Source organism: Sapajus apella, unplaced genomic scaffold, assembly GCF_009761245.1.
Source record: "Sapajus apella isolate SASKATOON/1434 unplaced genomic scaffold, GSC_monkey_1.0 scaffold62, whole genome shotgun sequence".
Taxonomy (NCBI): domain Eukaryota; kingdom Metazoa; phylum Chordata; class Mammalia; order Primates; family Cebidae; genus Sapajus; species Sapajus apella.
Genome location: NW_022437002.1, coordinates 5,407,911 through 5,431,115, shown reverse-complemented (window position 1 = coordinate 5,431,115; position 23,205 = coordinate 5,407,911). Strand labels below are relative to the sequence as shown.

General features: G+C 37.6%; 1 protein-coding gene across 4 annotated transcripts in view; it reads left to right on the top strand.

Annotated features, from left to right (window-relative positions):
• PHC2 (polyhomeotic homolog 2) overlaps positions 1-23,205 on the top strand; it is a 102,817-nt gene that overhangs the window by 11,326 nt on the left and 68,286 nt on the right. The window lies entirely within an intron of this gene.

The following is a 23,205-nucleotide window of genomic DNA, read 5'->3' as shown; positions in this document are numbered from 1 at the left end:
AATTGGGATGTTTAAACAATTTACATTTATTATAATTATTGGGATAGCTGGCCTTGAATTGACTGTTTTGTTTTCTATTTGCTGTTTGTTTCTATTGCTGTTTATTTTTTATTTTTTGTTTCTATTGCTGTTTGTTTTCTATTTGTCGTATCTGTTCTTTGTTCTTTTTTTTTCCCCCTCATTTTGGATTATTTGAGTTTCTTAATTTTGACCCCATATTGTCCTCATTATTGCATTATTACTTATGTGTCTTTGTTTTATCTTTTCTTAGCACTTGTCCTCCTGTTTATAATGTATGTCTTTAACTTACTCCTATCTGTCTCCAAATACTATATATATCACTTTACATATAGTGGAAAAACATTAAAACTATATATTTCCATTTTTCCCTTCTGGTCCTTTAAGTTATTGTCACGTATTTTATTTAATATATTTTATTATTGCTTTAAGTAGTCAGTTATCTTCTAAAGATACTTTCAAATGAGGAAATATGACCCTTATATTTACTCACATATTTACTGTTTCAGATGTCCTTTCTATTCTTTTGTGTTCCTGTTACCAATTTCTTTATAGTACACTTTCTTTAATATTTTTGGTAGTGCAGTTATACTGGAATTAATTATTTCTGTATTTATCTGTCTGAAAATCTCTATTTTTACCTTTATTTTGAGAGAGATTTTTACTCGGTAAAGAATTCTAGGTTAATAGTTTCTTCTGGGACTTTAAAGATATCTATCCATTGCCTGCTGGCTTGCATAGTTTATAATAAGAAACCTGCTGTAATTCCTATCTTTGTTCCTCTAATGTCTTTTTTTCCTCTGGTTATTTTTAAGGTTTTCTTTTTGTCACTTTAGCAGTTTTGTTATGATTTTCTTGGAGTCACTTTCTGTATATTATGCTTGGATTTGGGCTTCTTGGCTTTGTGGATTTATGGTTTTCATCAAATTTTGAAAACTTTTAGCTATGGTTTTTTTCAAATTTTTTTAATGTTCCCTTCCTCCCCAGGTCTCTTTTCCTTCTGGAGTTCCAATTTCATGAATATTAGATTGCTTGATATTGTCCCACGGGTCACTGATTCAGTGTCTCTTCAGTCTCCTGTGTCTCTTTGCTTCATTTTGGATAATTTCTAATTCTGTGTCTTCAAGTTAATTGATCTTTACTTCTGAAGTTTACAATCTGTTCATCTCATCTAGTCTATTTTTGGTTTCAGATGTTGTATTAGTCTCTAAAAGTTTAATTTATGTCTTTTTTACATTTTCCCTTTCTTGTGTCCTCATGTTCATGTTTTCCTCTGCTTCTTGAACATGTGGAACATATTTACTAAAAGTGTTTTAATATCCTTGTCTAGTTCCTTCATCCATGTCATTTATGGGTATGTGTTTACTTATTTATTTTTTTCTTCTGTCTTAGAGTCTAATCTTCCCATTTCTTTGCATGCCTCGTAATTTTTTACTGGAGACTAGCCATTGTTAATTTTATATTCTTGATGACTACATTTCATTATATTTCTTTAATTAGTTTTGGCTTTTATTTTGGATGCAGTTAAGTTCCTAGAATTACTTTGATCCTTTCAAAGGTTGCTTCTAAGCTTTACTATGGTGGGTCCAGAACAGCCATTGGTCTAGAACCAACTTAGCCCTCACTACTTTGGCAATATCCCTCTGAGGAGTCTATCTAATTGTCTATTAGAAGGTCTTTCTACTCTGATAGATGTGAACACAAACTATTTATAGCCCTGTAAGAACTCTGGGAATGGTTCTGCCTGCTCCTTTCCAGTAGTCTTGAGTAGTTTCCTCTCATGAGTGTGTAGAACGGTTTTTAGTCAAAGACTCTAGGGAGGCCTATCAGTAGAACTCTGGGGTGTTCTCTCTATCTCCAGTTCTCTGTCCCACAAATTCTAGTCACTTTGCTCTCCTGGATGTCTAATCTCAGTCGCCTCGACTCAGTGAATCCAATCCCCCTCCCTATACTGCATCCAGGAACTGCCTTTAGGCAGTAAACTGGTCCACTTGTAGGGCTCAGTTTGTTTGTGCTCCTTTTCTAAGAGATCATTGCCTGTCAGCCAATGTCTGAAAACCATTTCTTTATATATTTTGTCTACTTTTTTTAGTTGCTTAAAGCAGGACAGCAAATCTGGTCCCTGTTTCTTTAACTTCTAAACAGAAGTCTCAAATATATTTTTCAGGGACCTTACATGTTGACTATTAGTAGATTCCTTTCTTTTTTTTTTTTTTTTTTTTTGAGACGGAGTCTCGCTCTTGTTACCCAGGCTGGAGTGCAATGGTGCGATCTCGGGTCACCGCAACCTCCGTTTCCTGGGTTCAGGCAATTCTCCTGCCTCAGCCTCCTGAGTAGCTGGGATTACAGGCACGCACCACCATGCCCAGCTAATTTTTTGTATTTTTAGTAGAGACGGGGTTTCACCATGTTGACCAGGATGGTCTCGATCTCTTGACCTCGTGATCCACCCGCCTCGGCCTCCCAAAGTGCTGGGATTACAGGCTTGAGCCACCGCGCCCGGCAGTAGATTCCTTTCTTTAAGTAGTGAAAAGGTCTGACAAATGTTAACTTTTTAAACTGAAGAAGCCTCCACTAACTACGACTGCCTGACCCCAGAATTAGGATTTTTCTCCCTATCCTTGCTGGCCACACTGAAATAAGTGAGGCTAATTACAATAATCTGTCCTTGGGGCAGGTTATGTGGGGCAATAAATCAACCTCAACTGTTAATCTTTCGCAGGTGTGTGTGTGTGTGTGCGTGTGTCAGAGAGAGAGAGAAATACATGTGTAAACATGATGCATGGTCACTTATTTATTTAGTATTTTATATATGCCAGGCATTTTAATCTTCGTAACAGCCCTTCCAACTCAAGTTTTTAGGTATACATATAAGGGATTTAATGAAAAAGCTGAGATCTAGAGATATTAAATGACGAGTTCAAGTTTTCCCATTACACCATGCTATTTCTCACAATGCCATGCTGTATTACCCTCAGTAGCATCATAATTCAGTTGTCAGTAGACCACAAACACAACCTTGGGTCATACCATTTTGCAGCCATATACTCTGGGCCACAGGAGGCATTGGAAGACAGAGTTTGATGGATAATTACAGCTTATTTCTCTAGGAAAATAATTTGAAGTTCATGGTTTACATACAGTGGATCAACACAATAAAGCAGTAAATACACTTTGTTATTATCTATGTAGGCCAATTTTACTGAAAAGGCTGATACATCCTCAATACCATACCACCTGCTGCTCAAAGACAGGCCTTTTACTTTGAGGTTGTAGTCACTATTAGCAAAATCTGTGTTTGCAACTGTCTTTTAAACTTACATTTGCAACTGTTTTTTAAACTTACTTTGAGGTTGTAGTCACTATTCGCAAAGTCTGACTGTGTTTGCAACTGTCTTTTAAACAACTGTCTTTACAAAGAGCCTTCCCTTTTGAGATTGTTGCCATGGAATGATTTTTCTGTGGCTGTTTACTAGCTGGGCCTGAATAATGTCCTACACCAGCTCTTTGCTTGTAGTCTCCTTTATTTCATTCATCATGAGGAAGCCACCTCAGGCTCCCGTTGTCATTTCTCTCCGCCTTTATGTCAGTGTCCAGTGTCGGTGGACTGGCTATATTTCAGGAATTCAGTGTTAGATAATAGGCCCAATAAACGCTTGTCAATTTAGTGATGGTAGTTATCCAATTATTTATGTTGTCATGGTAGAGACAACCTTGGTTATAACTACTTCAAAGTCCTGATGTAGGCAACGGGGTAGGGTTGGGGGGATGGAGACAGCAAACCACCATGGCATCTATTTACCTATACAACAATCCTGCAGGATGCAGGACATTGCACATGTACCCCAGAGCCCAAACTCAATAAAAATAAAAGTCCAGGCTGGGTGCAGTGGCTCACACCTGTAATCCCAGCACGTTGGGAGGCTGGGACAGGTGGATCATCTGAAGTCAGGAGTTCAAGACCAGCCTGGTCAACATGGTGAAACCCTGCCTCTACAAAAATACGAAAATTAGCTGGCTGTAGTGGCACATGCCTGTAATCTCAGCTACTTGGGAGGCTGAAGCAGGAGAAACGCTTGAACCCGGGAGGCAGAGGTTGCAGGTTGTGGTGAGCCAAGATCGTGCCACTGCACTCCAGCCTGGGTGACAAGGGTGAGAGTCTATCTCAAAAAAAAAAAAAAAAAAGAAGAAGAAGAAGAAGTCCATATGTAAGATCCCTGATGATAACCCTGAGTTTCCTATAAAGGCAAAAACGCTATCTGCTACTAGCCTTTACTTTGGCTTGTGACTAATTGGGCATTAGTGCCTTACTTTTGAAATCTATGTCAAGCTTTTAATTCTGTTTCTGAATTTTTCAGTGACCATGCTATCCTTCAGTTACAAGATTTATGCTCCTGATGCATTATCAATACTCTTTCAAGTTTTGTTTTCTAGTATTAGAGATAAGTTGCACTAAACTTGAGTATTTGCCACCTATTAGGGTAGGGGCTAGATAGGATACATATATCTGGCACTGTATTACTGAGGGGTTTTTGTCAGAGTGAAATGTGCTGGCCTGTACAAGGATTAAATCCGTAACTTTGATTTTATTAGGCAATCAGCGGTCATGCTTTTTATATACAGAATGAGGATTCAAGATTCATGTATTATTTGTTTATTCCTCTTCAGCAACATTTAGGGTAAAACTAGAGATAATTGAATAGAAGAAGAAAAGTGATGTTTAGTGTTTGCGTGTGTGTGTGTGTGTGTGTACAGTAACACTTTGATTTTTAAGTTACCATGTAAGTAATAGTTAAAAGAAAGCCCCCAGGGCCAGTCTGCCTAGAATTCTGGCTCTTCCAGTTACTAATTATAATTGTAACCCTGGTCAAGTTACTTAACCTCTCTGTCTTATTATATCTTGTGACCTTGATCAATTCACTTTAGTTCTAATAGATTTTTTGTGGATTCCTTAGGATTTTTTGCAAACACGATTATGTTGTTTACAAATACAGTTTTACTTCTTCCTTTCTAACCTTTAAACCTTTTTCTACCTGCCTTACTGCACTGCCTAGCACCTCCAGTATGATATTGAATAGACGATCGAATGGCCATTCTCAATCTCGAGGGGAAAGCGCTCAGTCTTTCCCTTAATAAATATGATGTTAGCTGTAGGTTTTTGTTAGATATCCTTTATGAAATTGAGGGAGTTTTATTCTATTCCTGGTTTGTTGTGAATTGTTATGATGATTGAGTATTGAATTTTGTCAGATGATTTTCTCTTGTCTATAAAGATGATCATATATCACCTTCTTTATTATATTAACATGCTGATTTACATTGCCAGATTTTTTAATGTTAAACTTTTCCTTAATATAACAAAAAAGAAACAGATGTTCCAGTATGTTTTTCTGTGCATTTTGGGGGAGCTAGCAGTATCTTAAGGTAGTTTAGAATCTGTAGGTTTATTCTCTAGTTGTCTCTCAATTTAAATACTATGTGTTATAAATATAATAATCAACAGCAATTTATCTTCTGGGAGGGAACAAATGATTGTATTGAGACTTCCTAATTAGTGATTTAAGTATATTATAGTGAGCTATAAACCAGTACAAGGAGAATATCATATTTATACTAGCTTTCAGATTTTTTATTTCTCCCATAATTCACAGCAAAATAATTTTAATTCTTTTGAGAATTTCCTTTTTAAAGGAAATGAATATACTGGATAATGAAGCTAGCTGGATAATACATATAATTATGGAAATGTAATTCACTCCACATTTAGAAATTATTTTGGAGTAGTAATCATAATAAACAGAAGTCTCCAGGTGAAGAAAGGCTTGGTTCTTCATTGGGTGATAAACAAAATGAGGACCCCCCATAGTTGGTGCCTTGATTTGTCATACTTATTACTCATCTGTGACCATAATATGATGTTTGTTCTCTTTATATAAAGGAAGGTTTTTGTTGTTTGTACTGCGTATTTCCGATCCTGTTTTATTATAATGGCTACTATTTTTGTAAAGAAGGTATTTTAAAATCACAGCTTAAATGTAGTTAAAATGATTCATTCCCCCAATGCCAGTTCCAGTCCTACAAATGGAAATAGCAGTGAGGAGGACATCAGCTGATTTAATCTTCCATTAAGGTTTTATTTGCATAGCCCTTGATCCCTAAAGGCTTAGTCTGCCCATTGCCTCAACAAACCCTTTGTACAAATAAAATTGAATCAAGCAGATGAGTGAGTAAGTGTGTCTGGATAGCCGCCCTGGAATATCGCTACCATTCTCATGTGCAAAGCTACATTTCCCAGCCCTTTCTGCATCCACACAGGCTGTGGGGTCAAACTCGATGAGGTGCTCTCATCAACTCTTTTACAGGATTGGCCTTTTCAGCTTCAAGAAGCAGCATGACCTGTTCCATTCAGCGGCTGTTCTTAGCCCATTCTTTAGCTCTGTCTGTTACGTTCCCATGGAGTGAGGCTCTGGCTTCTCCTGCACATGCTCCCTGAGAGAGTCATTCACAAAGACAATCTGCTCTCCAAGGAAAAGCAGCAAAGCCAGCTGAGGAAAGAGATGATGGATCATGCCCAACCAGAGGGGAAGAGTAAGGCCTATTAAAAATGACATCAGTGCAGTAATCCCACAGGGATTAATACAAATTGAGCTGGTATGTTTTTCCTGGAAATTCCAGCTCATTCCAGGCATTCATTTTTTCTATAAAGGAGTGGGGGCAGGTTTGATTCTTTCCATGTGACAAGCAATTCAGCAGCAGAGGCAATTAAGCCTTATTGACCAGCACTATACAAAACTACTAAATATTCAACAAACAGACCTTCCAGAGAAAATACATGAGGTCATTATAGTAATAGTGTTCCCTTTGGGTATTCTTTCAAAATATTTTTATTTAGTTTGGGTGTGAGAGATAATATAATGCCTATAAGGATAGTTTAAAATGGTAGAAAACAATCACATTTTAAGTGATTAGCATTGTGTGGATAAATTTCTGTCTCTTTGCAGTCAGTTCAGTTCACCAAATATATATTATGAGCGACCTACCCAATGATGGATGAATATTACTCTTCTAGGTGGCCAAAAACCTGTGTATGGACCAAGTGGGACAGACTATAGAGTTGGAAGAATGCAGACTTCTCTGCTAACCAGTGATAGATAGATTGGGTCTGGAAAGGGCTGGTCTGAGGTAGCCTATTAGATATAAAGGAACTCTGGTTTATTTTTAAATAATGAATGTTATTTTTATTACAAAACTATATATTTTCATTATAGAAGATTTGGAAGAGAGGAATAAGCACAGTTCATTAAAAAAAAAAAAATGTGTTATCCTAACACCCCGAACTAATGCTGTTAACATTTTCTTTTATATCCTTCTAGTTTTTTAAGTTTATGAGTGTATGTATTTATTTAAAAAAAAAAATCTTGCTTTACACACTCTTTCATAAACTGCTTTTATCACCTTACTGTGAACCTTTTTGTATCATTAAATATTATAATGTTTCATTATATGAAGGTATGATTACTAACCCTTACCAATGGGATTTTAAATCTTTAATTTCCCCTCTTGTAATGACCATCCAGGTAGCTAAATTCTTGTGAACCCCTGAGATTATTTGTAAGATAAATTCATAAACATGGAATTACTGGGTTAAAACCTATGTAAAATACTATGGCTCTGGATGTATATTTTTAAAATATACCCCAATTTACATGTCTATCAACAGTGAGAGTGTGAGAAAATTTGACTTCTAAGCTACTCATGATTGAGCAGTATCAAACTCTATATTCATATTTACCTACTTATATATTCTTGCACTCTGATTAAATTATCAAGCTTGATGTAAAGTAGTTCTCCTTGTTCTCAATATTCAACTAGTGGTCTACTACAAGTAGGTGGGAGATACCCTGAGTAGTAAACAGCAGAAATAACACAGAGTCCCACAAAAACTTCAGATATTGCAATCATTAAACAGACTATAAAATAACTATGCTGACTATGTATAAAAAGATCTTTTAATGAGCTTGAAAATATCTGCAAGAAGGGAATCTATAAAAAGTATTGTAACAGATTTTTTAAAAAACTAAATAGAACTTACAAAACTGAAAAATATAACAATCAAATTTATGAACTCAGTGAACGTATTAATCAGTAGATCATACACAGCTGAGGTCAGAACTGAAAGATGAGTCTGAAGAAATCATCCAGAGTATAGCAGAGAAGGAAAAATGATAGATCATGTACAAGATAGGGTAAGAGACATGGAGGTCAGAGTAAGAATACCTATCAACATACCTTTGTGAAAGTCCCAAAAAATAAGAAAAAAGTGTTTTGGGACAGAGGCATATTGGAAGAGATGGTAGTGGAGAATTTTCCTTAACTGATATATAAAACACCAATCCACAGATTCAAGAAGCCTAATAAATTTATTCTTCTGATAAGTGAACCCAGGCAGAAAGAAAATTTACCTCAGATGAGTATCCCAGAAGGAAAATTAAAGGCATTCTGAGGCAAACAATAACAGAGAGTTTGCCTCTATTACATCAATTGTAAATGGACTAAATGTCCCCATGAAAAGACAAAGATTGTCACACCGGATAAAATAATACTATAACTCTCCGTTGTTTACAGAAGACACACCTAAAACACATCAGTAAGTTTTCAACTGTGGGTGATTTTTCCCTCAAGAAGATATTTAACAGTGTCTGGCCTTATTTTTGGTTGTCATAACCTGGGTAGGTACCACTGTAAACTACAATGTGCAGAACTACAATGTGCACCCCACACACACAAACAAGGAATTCCCTGCTCCCAATATCAATAATTCCACGGTTGAGAAACTCTGACATATAAGTAAACAGAAAGGTTAAAAATGAAAAGATAGTAAAGAAAATGTATACGAAAAGTAAGCCCAATTGCTACGTTAATTATAGACAAAATTATAATGAGTCAGAAAATCCTTCTAGAAATAAAAGGGATTACTTCAAAATAATAAATGTTCACTTGCCAGGAAGATCTAAGAATAGTACATTTATATTCATCAAATAAAATGGCCTCACAATACATAAAGCAAAAATTTCACAACTCTAAGGAAAAAGACAAATTCATTATCAAGGTGTTTTATATTTACATTCTTCTCTCAGCATTTGATATAAAAAGCAGGCAAGAAAACTCCAGTAAGAATATATATAATTTAAATAACACAATTATCAAATTTCACTCAGAGACATCTATATAACACTGTGCTTAACTGCAGAATATATATTATTTTCAGGCATACATGGAAGGAACATTTATAAAAGTTGACTCTATACTGGATCACAGAGCTAGTGTCAATAATTTCATAGGATTAAAACCACACATAATTATGTTGTCTGAACACAGTGTAATTGTTAGCATTCAATAAGAAAAAGATGACTGGAAATATCCCATACCAAATATTTGGAAATTAAGCAGTACACTTAAATATAATCCATCACAGTAGAAATTAGAAAATATTCCTAAGTGATAATGAAAAATACTATATATAAACTCTTCAGTAAATAAAACTGAGCTTACAGGAAAATTTATGGCTTTAAATTCATCTATCTCAATAAGTTAGGGGAAAAAAACAGCAAATTAAATCTGAAGAAAGTATAAGGAAAGAAATAATAAAGATAAGAACATGAATTAATGAACTAGAAAACACTTATAGAGTGGATATGCAAAGCCAAAAGGTGATTCGTTTTAAAGACTATAAGACTACTGCTGGGTGTAGTGGCTCATACCTGTAATCCCAGCACTTTGGGAGGCTGAGGTGGGCAGATCACTTGAGGCCAGGAGTTTGAGACCAGCCTGGCCAACATGATGAAACCCCATCTCTACTAAAACTACAAAACTTAGCCGTAGTGTTGTATGCTTGTAATCCTAGCTACTTGGGAGGCTGAGGCACAAGAATTGCTTGAACCCAGGAGGCGGAGGTTGCAGTGAGCCAACACCACTGCACTCCCACCTGAGCGACCCAGGGTAAGACTCTGTCTCAAAAAAAAAAAAAAACAAAAAAAACAAAAAAAACTACAAATCCTTATAAAGACTGAGGAGAAAAGAGAAAAACATAGATAACCAAAATCAGGAATGAAAAGGAAGACATCACTGCAGATCCTAGAGATTATAAAGAATACATTTTTAAATAAATGAACTCCAACTTACTACTCTGGGTATACAAAGCCCTGTGTCATCTAATTCATACATTCATCTCATGTTATGCAGTTTTCTCTCTTGTCTACTGTGCAGCCATCAAACAAGCCTCATTTGTTTCTCTTGTAGGGTCTTCATTACCAACTAATGCAAAATAATGCAATGACTTTCTCCTTGTCTCAAATTTAAATATAATCTCAGAAAGGCCTTTCCTGACCACTCAATCTAAGATAGCCACCCAGTTTTTCTCCATATCATTCAGTTTTAATTCCGTAATTAGCTCATGCTATTTACTTTGTAATTGTTTGCTCCCCACTCCAGATATAAAACACATCAGAGTAGGAAGCTTATCTTGCTCATCACTGTATTCCAGAGTGCTCAGTAAGTATTTGTTGATTGAAGTACCATCTTCTGATTCAGTCACAGAGAGGTGGGCCTTGAGGGAAATAAGGAAAAAGGTAGAAACAGGAAATGAAGAATATTCAGAAACAATTTAAGACCCGATTGCATGCAAAAATGAAGTGGAAAGAAGAGACAAGAAAAAACGTAAAGGGGTTTAAAGAAAGAGAGGAAAATAATTAGATAGTATTGCTGTTGTGTTTTGGAAAAACTCTTAATTAGAGGGAAAGGAACTAACTTTATTAAGATCCCTCTATGTAGGAAACCTAAATTATCAGATAATGTGGGGGATTTTTTTTGAAAGATTTTATTTCAACTTACAGCTACCACCAAAATTACTTTCCTCATTTTCAACCTTTTCCTGGGAAGAAAAGAAAGTGAGTTACTTTATTCTGTAGAAGGAAAAACAAAAGCCTATTTGTCTTCATCAAATAAAATTGTTAAAGATGACTGGTAATGCCATTCACTGAGAAGGAATACTAGAAGACGTGTTTTGCGGGGAAATCATGAGTTTTATTTTTAACAGGTTAAAATTTAGATATTTTGAAATATCCAAGTAGAGGTGTTGACAAGATAATGGAATATATCACTCAGAGGAGAGGTCTGAGCTGGAGATCTAAGTCCTTGATGTATGGAGGGTAATCAAAGCCATAGGCATGGATGTGAGTGTCTAGAGAGAAAGAACAGCATATGAAAAAATGGGGTTTCATGGTTGTACCTTAAGGAGCTCCAATATTTAATGGTTAGGTGGTAGGAGACAAGCCTTTGAAGGAAACTGAGAAGGAATGATCAGGAGAATATGGTTTCATGAAAGCCAAGGGAATATACTGTTTCAAGGAGAAGAATGGTAAGCAGTCTTGAATGATGCTGAGACACCAGAGAAAATGAGAATTGAAAATGTTTATTACCTTTAGTCACATTGAAGTCTTTGACCTCAGTGAAAGTAATTTTAGCAGAGTGGAGATGGAATCTGAGTCGTTTTAACATCCACAGTACCTTTCCACAGAGTAGGTATTTGATATGCTTTTTCATTTGCTTTACCATGAAATGTATAATTATGCAGAAGACTGTGTAATGTATATGTAGTATTTGAAGAATAAAGTGAACATCATTTACCCATAAACCAAGTTAGGAAACAGAGCTTTAGAAGACACCCATATGCCCCTCTCTGTTTGCATCTACCTTCTTCATCTGCCCAGATGTTCCACTCTTACTGTTGTAATAAGTTTTCCCTTGCTTTTCTTTTATAATTTTACCATATATAAGTGACTCCCTAAACAATATATTGTTATTTTTACAATATACTTTCTTAGTTTTAACTGGTTTTGAACTCTGTATAAATGGAATTATACAGTATTCATTCTGAGTCTTGCTTCTTTTGTTCAACATTATCTTTTTGAGATGTATCTGTGTTAATACCTGAGATTGCATGTCATTTTCATTGTTGTATAGTATTCCATTGAATTAATATGCCATAATGTATTTTTATATTCTGCTTTTGATTGGTATTTGGGTAGTTGCCAGTTTTTTGTTTTTTGCTTTAAAAAGCAATTCCACCGTGAACATTATTATCATGTCACCTTATGAATATGTGCAAGAGTTTTTCTAAAATAGGTGTATAAATACAAATAGAATTGCTAGTCCATACTGCATGGGTATATTCAACTCTATTGTGAAATACCAAACTTTTCTAAAGTGACTGAATCAATTTTTACTCCTACCCATTCCATATGAACATTACCATTGTTACACATCCTCCCAGTGTTTGATATTGTCAGTCTCTAGAATTGTTGCCAATTTCATGAGTATGAAATTTTATCCTATTGTAGTTTTAATTTGCATTTTCTTGATTATTAATAAAGTGAAGTTTTTTAATGTTTATTGGCCATGTAGTATTTCACAAAAGAGAAATCTGAATTCAAGGGTGATGCCCATTTTTCTGTTGTATCTTTTACTTTTGATTCATAGGTATTTAAAAAATGTTTTTGATGCAATTTTTTGTTATGTGTGATAAAAACATTTTTTCTCAGTGTAAGTCTTATTATGCCATTTGACGAACATAAATTTTTTATTTTAATGTAGTCAGATTTATCAATTTTTTCTTATTTAAAATATTCTTTCCTTCTCTAAAGTCAATATTATTTTCTCCTACATTTTCTTCTAAAACTCTTCTATTTTTGTCTATTCCTCTTAAATATTTAGTCAACTTTAACTTGAAGGTTTGCTGTAAGATGGGAGATCAATTTCACTTTTCCATACGGATGCCTGGTTTTCCCATACTATTTAATGAGATGTCCATTCCTTTCCTACTGACCTGATAAACTCATCTGTCATATAACAAGTGTCCATAAATGTGTGGGTCTATTTTGGTAACCTCTGTTTGGTTCCATTAAGTGGTATGCTGGTAAATGTTTAGCAACTAGCTCTTCTCACTCCGTTCCCATACACAAAAAGCCCTGATTTGTAGTATTTGCTGATTTCCATAGTATAAATACTCCCACAATGACCAGTTTCAAGCTTCCAATATGATATCACTAAATGCAGAGTTGGTAAGAGGTGCTAACAATTAGAGGTCAAGAACAGGGTCTATCCAAAAGATAGTGCTAATGCCAAACTTTCTTCACTAGCAGAGCTTGAAATCAGATAGGGCAATTCTCACATTGTCCTTTTCAGCAGTGATCTGCCTATTCTTGGTCTTTTGCATTTCCATATATATGTTAGAATTAACTTGTAAAGCCTCTTTTAAAAAATTTTTGGAATTTCACTTAATCTATAGATTGATTTGGGAAGAAATAACATATCTATAATACAGAGTTTCCCAAACCATAAACATAGTATATCTCTCCATTTATTTAGGTCTTTTAAAATGTCTTTCTCTAAATTTGTATGATTTTTCCTGTGTCTTGTGCATCTTTTGTTAGTTCTATTCCTGGATACTTCATCCTTTTCATTGCATAGGTTTTTTTTAGTTATTTTGGTTAGTTGTTGCCCCTCCTCCCAAGAGACAGAGTCTCACTCTGTCTTGCAGGCTGGAGTTCAATCATGTGAACACAGCTCATTGCAGCCTCTAATTCCTATGCTCAATCAGTCCTCCTGCCTCAGCCACTCAAATAGTTGAGACTACAGGTGTTGGCCACCACACCTAGCTACTGTTCTAAAAAAAAAAAAAAAAAGATTCATTAGAGACAGGGTCCTGTTATGCTGCCCAGGCTGGTCTCAATCTCCTGGCCTCAAGTGATCCTCCCACTTCAGCCTCCCAAGTACCTGAGATTGCAGGTGTGAGCCACCACACCTGGCCACAGTGTAGTTTTCAAAATTTCACTTTAACTCTTTATTGTTAATATATACAAATACATTTGGTTTTTACATATTGACTTTGTAGCCAGAAATTTGTAAAACCTATTAGTTCTAATCATTTAACTGTAAATTCAATCAGATTATATATATGTATATTAATTATGTAATTTGCAAATAATGTGAATTTTTTTCTTCTTTCCTTATATTTTTACTTTATCCACTTGAATTCTTTGTCTTGCCCTACTATGATAGCTAGGATTTCTATTACAACATTAGTGGTGATAGCAGGTACCCTGTCAGTTTTCACCATAAAGTGAAATATTTGAGGAGAATATTGAGGGTTAAATTGGGAGGTATAGACTAGAAAAGCTATAGATGTGCTTGCGGAATAGAGGGCTCCTATGGTTAAGGAAGACTCTTAATTAAAATCTTGAAATCCAGACTGAATAGACTTTGGCCAAATGAGAAGAGCCGTGCCAGGGCGGGAGGAGGGAATAGCAAGAACAAAGTCAGAAATGAGCATAGCATATGGATAGCAGAGTAAGAAAGCTAAGTGTCCATTTTTATGAAATCAGCAAATCCTATCAGCTCAATCTTCAAAATACATTTAAAATCAGACAACTTCTTGCTACCTTTATCCCAGCACCCTAGCTCAAACTAACATACCTCTTGCCTACCTGAAGTATCCAGATTGTTGCAAAAACCTCCCAACAAGTCTCTGTCCCAGCCCTCCCCTCAGTCTCTTCTCCATGTAGCACCCAGAGTGAGACTCTTAAAAAGGAAGTTAGATAATGTCATCCCATTTACTCCTAACCCTCTAACAGCTTTCCATCTCACGTGGAGGAAAGCTGAAGTCTCTACGGTGCCCACAAGGCCCTACATCAGGGTTTCTTAACCTTGACACTATTGACATTTGGGGCCTGTTAACTTTGTTGTGGAGGGGGCTGTCCTGTTCATTGCAGGATGTTTAGGAGCATTCTAGGCCTCCACCTACTGGTTTCTATGGCACGCCACCCCTAGTTGTGACAACCAAAAAGGTCTCCAAATATTGCCAAATGTCCCTTAGGAGGTAAAACTGCCCTCAGTTGAGAACAACTGGCCCGCATGATGCAAGCTGCACCATACCCCATACAACCTCCCCGACCCGACTTCAGTCATACTGGGATCTTTTCTTTGAACACATGAAACATGTTCCCACCTCAGGGCCTTTACAGCTGTTCTTTTCTTTGCCTGGCATGCTCTTTTCCCAAATAGCTACATGGCCCACTCCCTCATTTCTTTCAGGTTTCTGCCCAAAGTTTCCTTACTGGAGAGTCATTCAATGACTACCCTATGTAATAGCAACTTCTCCTACCATCCCAGCATCCTGTCCCCTTGGCCCTTCTTTACTGTTCTTCAAAGCATTTAACACACCTGATAATCATTTTCTGTCTCCCCCAATTGGAATATAAATGCCACAAGGAAGGGATTTGGTCTGTTTTGTTCACTGCTGTATCCCTAGTGTCAAGAACGGTGCCTGACACATGGTTGATGTGCAATGCATTGTTAAATGAAAGAACAGGGATGCTGGATAACTGGAGCCAACTAGAGAGCAGTGACTATCACATTAAGTGGCATGAATCCTTTCTTAAAGGTTAACCATTAAGGTCTTTAATTAAGGGAGTGGACTATAAAACCAGTATTATACAAAGATTAAACTGGTGGAGCTGGGAATGATGAATTAGAGGGAAAGTGACACCAGAAAGAGGGAAAACCTATTAGAAGGCTGTTGCATTTACTCAGCCACATTATGATGAAGGCCTAGTGGTATCAATCAGGATGCAAAAGATTGGAGAAAAGATATATTGTACAAGTAGCTACCAGAAGCATGAAGAGCCATGACATGACTTAAATTCTATTCAGGCAGATACGCATTAGCCACGCTGCATTTCCTGACACATTCCACATCCTGCAGATGGCCCAGCCTTTAGAGACCTCCTGCTCATGTGGCCTATTGTAACCTCTGCACATGTTCTTCCTGTGTTTCTGCAGCTTTGTTCCATCCCACATGTGGCCATTGGGAAAGTTTTCCTCAAAAAAACATTATCATCCTTGGATAAAATCAACACTGTCACCACCTGTCAACGGCTTTGCCTCTTTCCTCTTGTTACAAAGGCATTTTAAAATCTAAAGCAATTAGCAGTATGCAGTAATTTATGGTTAAAATAAAAGGAAACAAAGGGCTTCTAAAAAAATGTGATATCAATCACTTATTTTTATGAACAAACCAATCACTTATTTTTATAAACATCCACAATATTTCTGTGTTGCACTTTAAATCTAGAACTGGGGGAAATCTCTGAGCCTACTCTGGCTCAGGAGGCTTCCCAAAAAAACAAAAATAAAAAAATAAATCTAGAGCTGGGTGTCACCTTCAAGATTCAATACCAGTTTTTTGAAGGCCAACCCTAGTTCTAGATTTATTTTTCTATTTCTCCCACATTCTTTCAACTCCTGTTCCCTCACTCTACTAAGGAAATAATGTCATTTAGAACCTCACTATTAAAGTTCACATTCACCACTGCCACCCTACCACACAATTAAGATGGATATAATTTTTATATTATGAAAAGATTTATAATTACACTGGAGTCTGTTAGCCTTAAGACAATTCCTTTAATGCTTTTATTTATTATTTTTTAATGTAGAGAAGAATGAGATGATGCATTGACATACCTCCTTTTTTACTAACACAAAGGGCAGCTGTCTGAAGTACATTATTCCAGCATGGATCTTTTCAGTTAATAATATACTCAGAGATCTTTCCTGTCAACATGTACAATTCTTACCCATTTATACTTTTAAATTTACTATACCATTTTAACTGCTTCAGAGTATTCTGTCATGTGCATATGTATAGATGTGGATGTGAATGAGTGTGTGTTACAGTAGTTAAGAGCTTGAGTTCTGGAACCAGACTGCTTGTCCCGGAATCCTGCTCTGACACCTTCTGTGTGACTTTAGACCACTTTCTCAACCTCTGTGAGTCTCATTTTCCTCATCTATAATTTGAAAGTAGCAATGCCTATGTCATGGAATTGGTGTGAAGATTAAATGAGATAATTTATGTTAGGCATTAAAGCCTGGCTGCCACTTAGTAAGTGCTTCATAAACGTTAACTGCTACCATTTTCATTCTTGCCTTTGCTGGTATTATTATTCCTAGTACTGCACTACTGATAAATACTTGATTTGTTTCCAGGATTTTGCTATGACAAACAATTCAGTGGTGAATATCCTTGTACATAGATCTTAAAATAATTTGGAGGGTGTGTATTCTTGAGTGCAAACTCCTATAAACAGAATTGTTGGGTCAGAGCATGCAGCTAAAAATGTTGCCAAATTGCCCTCAGATATTCCAAATTACATTCTTACCAACAGTGTAAGAAGTATGTTACTCACCTTACATCAGCCCTTGGTATTATCAAATTTCTAAATGTTTACCAGTCTTATACTTATTTTGAGTTGGATCTCTTTAGATATGAATGAGGCTAAACATCTTTTTGTAGGTTTATCACTTATAATTTTTTAATAAATAATAATGAACTACTTTCTTATTTTCTACTAAGTTATATCTTTCTTTCTTACTGATTTCTAAGAGTCCCCAGTGCCTTATAAATAAACATTCTGACGTATCAATTTCCAGAAACATAGTTTCTATGGAAATTAGATATAACTGTGAATTACATTTATTCACTTGATTTTATTTTGTAACTATTTTAAAGCTCCCCCACCCCATCTCTTGAGCATCCCTACGTAAAGTCTCTTTGGATCAGGGACTGTGACTTTATTCCTGCCTGTTCCTGTCCCTCCAGTAGCACCAGGCTTCTTTACTAAGTTCAGTGACTGGTGGAGGGGCCTTGCTATAGAAATTTCAAAAGAGTGGATTGAGTCATGCTACTGAAACATAAGCCACACGTTAGGTTATGTGAAGGCCTGGGAAACAAGAAAATATGTCCAGGGGCTGTGCAGGCTCCTTCTATGCTAGGCATATCTCCAATGGCAAGATGCTTAAATGAAAGGATTGGCCTGTTCATGTGGCATCTGACAGCAGAACACGGAGCCAAGAACTTGGAGCTTTTTGGAATCCATTCACCTACAAATCTGAAGCTCTTTAGAACTTTTTCTAAATGGAGACAGTGATAATGATACTGTGACTATAACGTGGCCCTTGTGAGCTCAAGGTCCAAAGCAGTAATACTCCCAGCACCTTTTGTAGGGCACCTGCTGTGTGGGAGTACTGTTCTAGAAGTCTTACACACATCCTCTTTATTCCTTATAGGGTCCCTTCAGGAGTTGTTATTTCTACTTTAAAGACAAGGAAACAGTAACTCAACGTAGTGCAGCACTTTGTCCTAGTCACACTCATAGTGCAGGACAGAGGTGGATCCTATTCAGGCCCGAATACCCCAACCCCACACACTGCTTTGTTCTACTGTTCGCTCTATACATCTGTAGTAGAATTTTTCACATTTTGCCTTGTATATATTTTCATTGTTCTTCCAATATTGTAAAAGTCCTTGAACTCTGGAACCAGACCGACTGAAGGTGGAAACCATGTCTTTTTCACCTACTTTCCAAGCAACAATCAGCGAGGCTATCGAGGTAAAGTGGACTTGCCCCAAGAACACTTCATGGTCAATGTCTGGGTCAGGAATTGACTTTAGCCAACTGTGCTCTCTGTTGTGAAGCCATACTAGAAACCAATACCTCTCATCTGTGCGTGCTTTCTAGCTCTGAAAAATACCAAATAGTCCCTGGATCTACTGGAATATAGCTTTGGGAAAACAAGAATGCCTGCAGCCCCTGGTTCAGTATTTCAATGCAGAGGGCCAATGTGGGCAGAACTGCACTACCAGCTTCTGAATGAATGTTCAGATGGGAAGTGAGCATCCTTTCCCTTACATTTTGTGCTGAGAATACTGTGGTGTTCAAGCCCAGATACTTTAAAATTTGTGGACATTTGGAAAATAAAGAAAAGGGCAAATGAGAAAATAAAACTCAACAGTAACACTGTCACCCAAAGCAGCCATTATTAACATTTGGTATATATCCTCCCAGCTACGCTATACATTAAGTAACATGTACTTAACAATGGGATTATATTGTGTATATTACAATATTTGTAACAAGCTTAGTGCCATTTTGACTGGTTATTCCAAATCTAGGGAAAGCCCATTAGACAGAAGTTCTCTCCTTCCTCTGGCTGTGATTTATTGGGGTAGAGGTGGGGTTTAAATCCTAATTACACTTACTTAATGTCATTTAAAATTTTGCAAAGCACTTCACATCCTGCTGAGGAAGCTGATAGTGCTGAAGCAAGACCAGAGTCTACATCTGCACTCCAGCCTCAGAGCCTTTCCACAATGCTTTTCAGTTTCAGGTTTCAAGAGAGAGAAGCAAAAAGCAGTGCCATCATAAGCAAGGCTAGATCTAATGGCAGAGCCAGATGGTCTTGTTTTCAGTTGCAATCTATCTGAGCCATTCTTGTTAGTATTATTTAACAATTTATTTTTAAGTATTTTTTTCACACATGAGGAACAAAGTCCAAAAGATACAACAGAGTATACAGTGAAAAGCGTGCCTCCCCTCTGCTCCCCAGGAGGCATCACTGTCTTGGGTGTCCTTATCTGAAGCATTCTGAGTTCAAAGGGTAGGCAGGCCTTTGCAGAGGTCATCAAGGGTGTTTTCCTCTATCGCATCAGTATTCTCTGCAGAGGTCATCCTAGTAATCAGGCTTCATAACCCCCAACAATATTCCAAAGGAATATTTCCTCCTTTCAAAATGCATGGTGGATATATCCTGAGGCAGAGTCAAAACCACCCACTGAGATCACCCCAAACAAAGTGGGCAGAGCTGCCAGCTATGCTGCTGGAGGAGCAGACTCAAGAGGGCCATGGCTGAATCTGGACTAGTGTCAGAGTCAGGAGACCCAGGCCACATCTGGGCTCTGCCATAGATGGACTGTAAGCAAGTTACTTAACCTTTCTGCGAAGTCCCTTCCTTTTCTAACAGGGTAAGATTATAATTAACAGGATGGCTCAAAACAATTCCTCTTAAACTTTAATGCACATGTGAGTGAGCCAGGGTATCTTGTTACAATGCAGGTTCAGATTCAGCAGGTCTGGAGTGGGGCCCAAGATTCTGCATTTTCAACATGTTCCAAAGACTCAAGATGTGGTCCTCGACTACCGGCCTGTGACCTGTTCCCAGGACTAAGTACCTGGAAATGTTTACTTCAGAGCTGAGCAGCTCCCCCTGGAGAACCCTGGCATTCAGTTTCCTAAGATTTTTATTTGGCCCTCTGGTGCCTGGTGATGGTGCTGCTGCCAGACCCTGTGTTGAATTCTCTGAATATATGCTTCCACTCTTAATCCTCCCAGCCACCCAGTGAAGTAGGTGTTGTGATTAGCGCCATTTCACAGATGAGGTCACTAAGGCTTAGGGAGGTTCGTGTGCTCAAGATTACACAGCTGGTGAGAGGCAAAGCAGGCCTTCCCACGGCTATCTGATTCCAGACTCCTCGTGTTAACACTAAAGCAAAGGGCGAGTGGCATTCTCCATGTCAGCTTTGGAAGTAAACACCACAGGGAGTGCTGTACCCTGGGGCCTCCTCTCGTGTCTGTGTGGGAGAGGGACACTGCTGTCCGTCAGCTCAGAGTGTCACCTCCAAAGAAATGCATCTCAGCTTGCAAATCCTCTACCTGAAATTTTTGTGAAAACTCGTCAAGGATTCTGACTACAGCTCTATTAGTTATGGGGCAGGAAGCCACTCTCTCCCCATACGAGAAGGTTCCTTGGCTGTGAGCAGTGCTTAGATTGTGTCAGAGGAAGGCCACGGGCTTTAACAGGCCACATCCATTTTCATTTACCTTCTGAAAGAAGATTAAGGAGAAAATTCAATTTTGCCTAATGCCTCCCCCAAATGGCTAATTTATATGCTAATTAGCAAGATAGGGATCGATGAAACTGGTAATCAATATGATATCCAAGGCAATGGTAATGAAATTCATTCTGAGATGCACTGGCAGTGGAAATGAAGCAATTATGCAGAATAAATGGGGCAGCTCGGGGAATAAGGGCCCCAGATTGCACTTGACTGCATTATTTCCCCTTTTGCTCCTCCCCTCACCCTTCCCCACCCCATTAAAATCAACTGTCCATTCAGATCCTTTGAGGTACCACACACCAGCTTCTCCCTCTCCAAATACCTGATCCTGCATTAGTCCTGTGGATTTGTGGTCCACCATGGGGAAATGGAGCTAGAGAAAATGACAGGCTCTGAGAAGACTAGGGGTACAAACCCTGGAGGAGAAGCATGGGCTAAACAGGGGCTCTTAAGCCGTAGACTGAGTGGTGAATTCATACTTTACTGTCACGCCTACTGAGGTTGGCTTAAGGTTTTTTAATTCTAAAGCATTACAGATACCATGGTACCCAAAATTTCCACAACTGTCCTAATTTCAAATATTTTGTCCCATGAGGCCATATGTTAAATGATGTCTCCTACATAAGTCCAGTGAGAAGTAGGCCATAGTGTTTTTGTATTATTTAGTCTACTGCTAGGAAGTCTTTTTCCATCTAGACATTTATTCCAGTGTTTCAGATATTTTGGAGGAGGGGGAGAGGTGTGATTGCAATTATCTCTGGAGATTTAGGGGTGCTGTAGTATTCATCTCACACTTTTCAACTAAGATAATCAAAATTTGTCTTTTACCCCAATGTCTTCTCATTGGAATCACCTGGGTAATTTGTCCTGAAATTTTCTTATGAAAAGTTCTGAACATACCAAAAAGTTGAAATAATTATACAGTGAATGTCCATGTATCCTATCTAGATTCTACAGCTAACATTTTACCATACTTGCCTTATCACATATTTGTCCAACTGTCCATCCCACTATCCATCATCTTTTCTTAATGCATTTCACAATAAATTGCAGGCATCAGCATACTTCAGTCCTAAACACTTCAGTATATCATTAACTAGAGTTCAATATTTTTTTTCTCTTAACATATATATACAACAAAATGCACAGATTTGAAAACACTATTTTGTAAATTTTGACAGAGGCATACATTGATGTAGTATAAATCCCTATCAACATCACCCCAGAAATTCCCTCTTTCCCCTTCCCAGCCGTTCCCCACTCCTGTACCCCACAGAGGCAATCACTGCCCTGATTTTTTTCTATCATAGATTAACTTTATTCTGAGAACTCCATATAAATAGAACCAGGTAGTATGTACCCTTGTATAAGGCTTCTTTTATTCAGCATAGTATTTTTGAAATTCATCCATGTTGCACATATTAATATTTTGTTCCTCTTTATTGACGAATAACTCCATTGTGTAGATATACCACAGGTTTGGGGACTATTATGAATAAAGCTGCTATGAACATATTTGTACAAGACTTTTTATGAACATATGTTTTCATTTTGCTTGAGTAAAATCCTAGGGATGGAATTTCTGAGTTATAGGGTAGATGAATGTTTAGTTTTATAAAAAATTGCCAGACTGATTTCCAAAGTGGTTGTGCTATTCCTGTGAAGCGGTTTAAAAATGCCATTTCAGCTGGGTATGGTGGCTCATGCCTATAATCCCAACACTTTGGGAGGCCAAGGTAGAAGGATCACTTGAACTCAGGAGTTTCAGACCAGCCTAGGCAGGAAGGCAAGACGCCATCTCTACACAAAATTTAAAAATTAGCCAGGTGTCATGGTATGTGACTACTTCGGAGGCTGAGGCAGGAGAATCACTTGAGCCCAGGAATTTCAGGCTGCAGTGAGCCATAATTGTACCACTGTGCTCTAGCTTGGGTGACAGAGTGAGACCTTGTCTCAAAAAAATAATAATAAAATAAAAATACTGCTTCTCTGCTCCCCCCACCAAAAAATTGTTAGTTAATTAATTAATCAGGAGGGGGGCCCAGGTAGTAAGTGGTGTTTCTGACATATACCACTGTGGTTCTTATTTGCAGCTGGAGTTGAGAGTCACTGAAGGTTTAACATTTAACTCTAGTTTAAAGACCATTTGGGCTGGGCACAGTGGCTCACACCTGTAGTTCCAACACTTTGGGAGGCTGAGGTGGGTGGATCACGAGGTCAAGAGATTGAGACCATCCTGGCCAACATGGGAAACCCTGTCTCTACTAAAAAATACAAAAATCAGCTGGGTGTGGTGGTATATGCCTGTAGTCCCAGATACTCAGGAGGCTGAGCAGAACCCAGGAGGCAGAGGTTGCAGTGAGCCAAGATCACGCCACTGCACTCCAGACTGG